Source organism: Tenrec ecaudatus, chromosome X (genome assembly GCF_050624435.1).
Source record: "Tenrec ecaudatus isolate mTenEca1 chromosome X, mTenEca1.hap1, whole genome shotgun sequence".
NCBI lineage: Eukaryota > Metazoa > Chordata > Mammalia > Afrosoricida > Tenrecidae > Tenrec > Tenrec ecaudatus.
The window spans coordinates 157931951-157940265 of NC_134548.1; the positions used below are offsets into that span (position 1 = coordinate 157931951).

Sequence of the window (8315 nt, forward strand, 5' to 3'; positions counted from 1 at the left end):
TCCATAAGTGTTTTGGAGCCTCCTCATCTATAACACAAAATATGTTTTGTTGTTTTTAAAACACAGATGGAGTTTTTCTTTTACATTCATCAGGAGAAAAGCATGTTGGCCCTTTCACGTCTACAATGCATCTAAGATGAAAACCAAATTCACTGATGTGGAGTTGACTCTGACTCATCGATATCCTACATGGGGTCTCTGAGACTGTGCATCTGTAAGGGTGATACTTACCTAGCAGAGGAGATACCCTGATCACGAAGGTGGTTTCCCCAGAGTCAGGCTTATCCATTGCAGTCCAGATGTGTTGACCCCTGAGATTTCCCCAAATGTGGGAAACTCGACTGCATAATTTGTGGTAGTGGGGGACTGCGTTCGCGCTCTCCCTGGGGAAAAAAATCTGTAAGGGTATAGACAGCCTAATCATTGTCCCTGTGCCCAATTATGGTAGTGCTTCAAAAAATGGGAAAAATTCCATTCTCTTTTCCACGAACTTTTTGTACACCCTTCTACATTACACCTTTTATTGTCATCAAATACATGTCCATATGCATACAATATTGGGGCATTCTCATTTATCCTAGCATCACAGTGCAACACACTTGACTGATTCACACAGGTCCCTTATGTCCTTGCTAAAACAATCCAAAATTGAGCATCTCTTAAAAGCTCTGAGGGAACCCATGGAGGATCTAAAATATAATTCAGTGATTGTTGACAAATGGTATTCATTGAGAGTTTTATTCAGTGAATTTCCAATTTATCATTAAGAACCAAAGATCAGCTTATAAAGGTGTCAAATGTGTTATAACATCAGCTCATTGGGTCTGCATTCCCATGATAATCGCATATATATATGCTACTATTAAATGCCTTGTAAGTAGCTGACACCAATGATAAAACAAGAGAAAATAAGTCACTTTAACTTTTCCACTGAAGCCTGATGAACGGTCTATTAAATAGAAAAACCCAGGTACATTTTGAACACTTACTTAAGAACAAAAGAAAAGGCTCGGGGACAAGCAGGCCTCTGCTTGCAACTCCACCATGGGGTAATCTAATTCATGTTTGCTTAGAGTTACTAGAAGAAAGACCTTGACAACGAGACAATTTGTGTTCCAATAGTCTCTTTTAATATATACATGAGTGAACTATGATTAGAACTACACCTAAGCAATTTGTAGACTCCCTTCCCAATCCTCTCTTCATCTAAAGAGGTAGAATGGAAATGGACAGTCGGAATATTTACATGAGTGAAAATTGAGAGCGTGAAAAGTCAGGCACAGTTTTTGGAAAATCCCATAGGACATTTTTGTATCAGTTGCATTTTCCTAAAGTAAATGTTTATTTAGAAAGAAATCATTTAGAACCTAGTCGAGTTTACCATCTCCTAAAACAATATGTTCAGAGACTTTAGCCAGCTTGAACAGAATTCTAAATTAAAGAGGAAAAACTTTGAGGGAATCTTCTCCATTACACTAACTAATGATCAAAAGAGACACAATTAGAAACCATGGAAAACAACTAAGTTGAAGAATCAGAGGAATCCGTTTTTAGAACTTAGGGGGAAAACATCCAAAATCCTCTTGTTGGAAACAAAGGCAATGTAGGATAGCGAAATGAGGGAAAATCTGAAATGGCTGACAATGAGCAATTGAATGGCTTGTGTGAAAATGAGTCAATTTAAACTGCTTGAAAACATGTTGCTTGTGCCATGAAATTTCTTATTGGCAAGTGTATACAAAGCTAAAAAAATTTTCAACTGGGCCTGTATCCAAATTGTTAAATACTCCTTCATTAATTAAGTGCAAGTCAATGTAGGTTTTACTGTCTATGTGAACTCAGGACCCAAATCCTTCATCAAGATTAAAGCTTCCAACACAGTTTTGAAATGTGGGAGAGAATATTTCCACTCCTCCAAGTAGACATGTGAAAAAGGTGTGTCGATCTTTGCATGGTTGGCATTATGTCTTTGTCATTTGGCATCATAAGAAACAGCTCTGTTGTCATCTTATCCCTACAGTAATTTGGTTCTGGGTTTGAAGAGAAAAGGCAGTGACATGATAAATATTTTTAAAATATTGCTTAACAAGGACAGCGGGAATAGCTACAGTTATATGTTTTGAAAAATACGAAATGAAGGCAAGGTCAGATAGAAGAAGCAAAGTACAAATACCTTCACAAGGAAGTAAAAGGAACATTTTTTCTTCTTCTTCATTTTGGATGAAAACGGAAGCGCTGAGATTCTTGCAGACTAGTATTTTGGAATAGTGGGCCTGGTCTACAAACTTTCCAAGGGAATAATCTGACCCAGCTGGTTGTTGTGTATAGCATTTCAGTTTCCAGAATACTCATAAAATACTTTATCTCTAGCAGAGTATATTGGTCTAATGTTTTTCTTCCTTGCTTGTCTACCCAATATCCCCTTTATAATACTACACAGTAGGCAAGTACCTTGGGATAAATATGAAGAAGTGTGGATCATTTGTTACATAGCTCATCAGATGAAATCAGATAATCCCATCCACATAATCAATTCAATCAAGCAAACTCTATATCAATATATTAATTACCATTTGTTAAGCACAACCCCTATAGGACAAAGAGTAACTTCCACATAGACTTTCCAAGGCTGCAATCTTTATGGAAGCAGACAGCTACCTTGTTCTTCAGAGGAGTGGCTCATGGCCTCACGCTTCAGACCTTTCAGTAGGGAGCACTCAACCACTGCACCACCTTAGATGGACTGATAGATACACCAAAAGGTATTATACCTTTCTTGCCAAAGTCATCTAAGGTGGAATCAAAGGTTCATGGAAAGATATTATTTTTCCATTTTTCTATGGGATCATTCAGGAAGATTAGTCACATATAGTTGGCACATTATAGTATGTGTAATATCAACTATGAATGCATTTTATTGATATTCCACTAAGGAAATTGAGCTTATTTCTCAGACATTTATAAAATGATTCATTTTATCTAGTGTAGTTGTTGAGCATATGGACACACTGGGCAGAAAACAATCTATCGAATCCTCTTGATTTTTCTTCAAGATGACTTGCTTTCTTCAAATACAAAATGCATGTCCAAAGAGTGCTTAGTTTATTGGTTTGGCATGGCAAAACACTAAGGGTCTGCAACAGAACAACACAGGAGTAGAGCAAGGAAGTTCCCAGGGAATACCAAACATAGACTTTGGTGCCAGGGCATGGAACTCCATCAGACTCAACAGGAAAACACTACTAAAGGTCAACAAAAAGAACATGAACTATTTATTTACAGGCTTTTCTTTTTTTGTCATTGGTTTGTTTTTATTGTCCTTTTGTTTTGTTGCTTTGTTTTGCTCTGTCTTGTTTCTGTGCATGCTATTATCTCTTCGGGTCCATCTAGAAATCATACACTCGATAAGTAATCTGGAGGAGGAAACAACAGGACAGACAGCTTTGGGGGGGAATGGAGAAGGGAGGTGGGAGAAAAGAAGTGGTATTAACAAACCCAGGGACAAAGGAACAACAATTGACCCAAAATCAGTGGTAAGGAGGGTGTAAGAGTCCTGGTAGGGATTCAGCAAGGGCAATGTAAGGGAAAGGAATTACTGAAACCCAAATGAAGGCTGAGAATAATAGTGGAACAAGAGGAAAGTAAACGGAAATAGAGGAAAGAACTAGGAGGCAAAGGGCATTTATAGAGGTCGAAATACAGGCATGTACATATGTAAATATATTTATATATGAGGGTGGGGAAATAGATGTATGTGCATATTTATAGGGTTAGAATTAAAGTAGCAGATGGACATTGGAACTCCACTCAAGAAATCCCTCAATACAAGAACACTTTGTTCCCATGATCACTGAAGACAAAGCAGGTGCATAATGAAATGTAATGAAGAAATCTGACGGTGCCCAGCTTTTAAAAGACATAGCATCTGTGTCTTAAAGGCTTGAAGGTAAACAAGCGGCCATATAGCTCAGAAGCAGCAAAGCCCACATGGAAGAAGCACACCAGCCTGTGTGATCATGAGGTGTCGAAGAGATCTGATATCAGACATAAAAGAACAAAAAAAAATCATATCACTGAGAATGAGGGGCAGTGCGGAATGGGTACCCAAAGCCCAAATGTAGACCACTGGACATCCCCTTACAGAAAATGGGACCTTTTCCATTTTACCAAAATACCATTTGGAAGTAGATGTCAGGGATGGAACCAAGCCTCTAATTACAAGATTAAGATTTTTAAATTTATTCTCTGCCATTTAGTGGTGGGGCAGCAACCAAAAAAAAGAAAGAAAGAAAAGAAAAAAAGAAAACCCTCAATACCATGGATTCACACAGTGGTGACAATGGGCTCAGACTTGGGAATGATGATGAGAGTGGCAGAGGGCTGTGCCAGGGTGCACTCTGTTGTGAATAGGGTTGCTGTGGGTTGGAAGTGACTCAATGGCACCTAATAAGAACAACAACAACAACTAAGCTTCAGACAGAGGAAATATTTCATAAACAATGAATTTCAATAGTTAAATACTTGTATTCAACGTGGTTAATGATCTGACAGAGAGAAATTATCACTAATATTTACTGGGTGACTTTTATCTGTCAGACACTACTTGAAAATAACTGTATATATAGAACTTTTCTAAGTTCATGAGAAAATTCAATGATCTTTTAATACTATTTTCTATGAACTTTTTGATGCCCCTTTTATTATCTTGTTTAATCCTAATCCCATCCCTTTGATGTGCCAGTATTATAGCCATTTTATATAGGAAACTGACGTCTAAATTCACATAGCCAGGATTGGGACCTGTCCACTCTAGCTCTTGAGACACACACTTCCTCAAGAGGGAGCAAAGTCACCACATAGTCCAAGTTAGGAATGCCTTGTGATTGAAATTCAGAGACATCTCAAAGTGCAGGTGATTCTGAGTTATGCTATTGAAATATCTGTGTGTAATTGCTTACTGTTTGTCAACCTAATTTCTTCAATCATACACTAGTATGTACCTCCTAAGTGTGTGATAAGAATTAAAAGAAACGATGCAGAGATTGTTATATGATGCATTTTTCTTCTAGAAGCCAAGATATGCTAGGTTTAAGTGCTCTATCCAGGCTTCTTAGATGATCAGTTGAGATAATTGCAGTGAAACCATTTTGAAAATTATGAGTCAGAAGAGAAACAAAAGCAGCTCTAAGTAAGGAGGCCTGATGGAGTTGTATGCTAGGTATATTGGGATTCTAACCACAAGGTCAGAAGTTCAAGCCCACAAGGAGCTCTAAGAGAAAAATGATGAGGCTATTTTCTCCCATAAAGATTTAAAGTATGGGAAACCTTGTCTAGGGTCAATATGCGTGTGAATCAACTCAATAACAGTGGGTGTTTTTATTATTGTTATTATTAATATAAATAGTTAATTACTTTAGTGCAGTAGGCATATGTCAAACATATTTATATGCAGCAGGTAACAAAATCACTAAGGAAAATATTTTTTTTAATTTCACATAAACATAAAGTATTATTCTACAGATGAGGAAACTAAGTCACAGTAGAGCTCACTAGCATGCCATGATCACAGCCAGGATGTGCTTGGTGTCTTCCTCAAGTCTCATTAACTCCAAAATGGTTTGCTTGCATTTATGAAACACTATTAAAAATAGTCTACTTCAAGTACTTTAGAAGCACTCATTGCACATGGGTAAAAAATAGCTCTATTTTAAGCAGCCAGCCAGTTACTTAGCTACTGAAATGATATGTTGAAGATTAGTCATTCCTACTGTAACGGTTGCTGCAGGTTAGGCAGCACTTGATATATGATGGGGAAGTAAGGGAGTTACTATGAGCCCCGGAAATCAACGAAACTTTGAATTCTTCAAAGAGGTTGTAGAATATTCAGATTGTTTTATCCATCTATCCAAAGTTTAAGTCATCCATTCAATAAAAATCTGTAAGGCAGATTAGACTTCCCTGATAAATCACAATATTCCAGTGTGATCACTGTGTCACAGCTTGGGAACAAGCTAAAATCACAGCCTCAGAACCTCCCATTTGGGTGACCTTGTAAAAGTTGCATAACCTCGAAATAGAAATAATACTAGTATTTATCCTATAAAGTCGTTGCGGCTACTAAGTGTGATAATGCATCTAAAATACGTAGCACAGTTCCTGACAGAGGGCGAGCCCGTGGTGATGTTCAGTTAGCAACATCAGCACGGGCCTCCTCCTCCGCAGCAGCAGCAGCCGCCTTATCATCACAGACTTTCCACACTGCATGAAAACCTTTCTAGTCTAAAAAGTTTCTATTCCATTCGGAAAAACATTCTATTCCCCTGAAAGTTCACTGTGTCTTAATTGGTTCTGTGAAAAGAAAAGACCCATTTCCCTAAACCTAATTGGTGATCTGGACACAGAAGGTCTATTTCCTGAGGAGCAATCTTATAAATATTTCTTGGATTCCTAGGTCACCCTGCCCAATTACATTAATGCCATCATGTAATTTTAGGAATGTTATTCATCAAGTCGCTGCACAGAGAGATAGGCCAGGGGCCTGCTGAGCTCCAGATCAAGGGCTGGGAAGGAGAGCTGTGGGGACAAGGAGGCCATGGGGGAGGTTAGACCCATGCAGAAACAAGCTGGCCATGAAGGGGAAGGGAGGGGGAAGTGATGACTTGCTTTAATACCAAAGAATTCTTTAAGATGCAGCAATAGGACGTACAAAGAGAAGGCAAAATGCAGGTTCAGTTAAAGCAGTGGTTGTCAACTTTCCTAATGCCGCGACTCTCTAATACAGTTTCTCATGTTGTGGTGACCCTCCAGCCATAAAATTATTTTTGTTGCTACTTCGCAGCTGTAACGTTGCTCCTGTTATGAATCGGTCGACCCCTGTGAAAGGGCTGTTCGTCCCCCAAAGGGGTCGTGACCCACAGGTTGAGAACTGCTGAGTTCAAGGCTGTAGGTCAGTGATGATGTAAATCACAGGGTTCTAGGAATCCGGGCTGGAATGGCAAAGAAGAGCGGGGAGACGGGATGTGAGGGACTCCAATCGGAAGGCAAGAAGTCTTGCATTGTCTCTGAGATCAGACAGGGACAGGAACAACTAGCTTTCTGTTATGCACCCGCATTTTTGTTTCCATGTTTTACCCATGCTTCTACGGCTGGTCAGTGAAGGGATGCCCAGATCATGGAGCGGGGAAATGTCCTGCGCTGAAGACCCTGAAAGCTGTGAGGCGCCCTACAAGAATACAAGTCAGCGGACTATTTTTGCTAAAACATTGCTCTCCGTTTGGCAGAAAACGTCCCCTCCGTACTTAATATCAAATCCTGCTTCCAGGCAACTGAACTTAACACTGTGACCCTGAGCTCTGGCTTGGAATCATTTAGTATGTTTCACTTCCAATGAAGCAGCTTCAGAAAGATAAACATCCAGTCTATTAACATAGAAGTCTTTCAGGTGGTGGTCTGAAGCTCAGTGTTTATGAACAAAGCAGCTGCACTCTATTTAACAGGCTGGGCTGCAACAGACATGTTGATCCTGTTGTCAGGTTGAGGTCAACAGATGTGGTGGTCCCTGGCAGCGTTAATAGAGGACTACACTTTGATATATAACCGGAAAGCTTTTTATAGAGGCGTGTAAGTTTAGCAAGAATGTCCACTCAGCACTTAGGTATACAGCTTTCACCCTTTATAGTGAATCAAATTTGTTGCCATGTTGCTCCATAGAGTTCTTACAGGCTGACGTCTCCCCAGATTTATTTTAAACACTGCAGTGGATCCTAAAACAGAACCCTCTTGGCGATGATGCTGTCTTCCAAGTGGATGCTCAATAACTTCATCTGCCTGAAAGAAGCTGACATTCTAAAAAGTGGATGGCTTTGCTTGTCGAGTTAGAAGTCAATGGAAAAAATGCTTACCGTGTCTAAAATGTATGCATTCATTATTCAGGTATTTTCTTTCTCCTTCGCTCAGGCGAATATAAAAGTTAGAGCCAAAAGAGAAAAGGGAGTAAATTTTTTCTTTTGTATTTGATTGTTTACATCAATGTTGTTCATAAGTTGAGCTAAATTTAAGCTAACATGCTCCCTAATATCTCTAGCCATCTTGGAAAAAGCATGTTGAATACCAGAAGTATTGTGTTTCTTTACTGCCCTCAGGTCAGTGCTCCTATTGAAGTTTTCAAGGGGTTCATTTTATTTGGATCAAAAATCAGCAGTCATAGAAGAAGCAGTCAAGAAGTCAAATCGTATGTTCCTTCGGGCAAGACCCCTCCAACATGGTAAAGAACAAAGATGTCATCTTGAGGACCAAAGTGGGCCTGACCCATGCCA

The 8315-nt window shown here is 39.2% G+C and overlaps 1 non-coding gene across 1 annotated transcript; it reads left to right on the forward strand.

Annotated features, from left to right (window-relative positions):
- The first annotated feature begins 223 nt into the window (after window positions 1–223).
- On the forward strand, window positions 224–387 carry LOC142435098 (U1 spliceosomal RNA). Its single transcript, XR_012781245.1, has one exon. It is a non-coding gene; the product is annotated as a U1 spliceosomal RNA (small nuclear RNA).
- The last annotated feature ends 7928 nt before the right edge of the window (window positions 388–8315 follow it).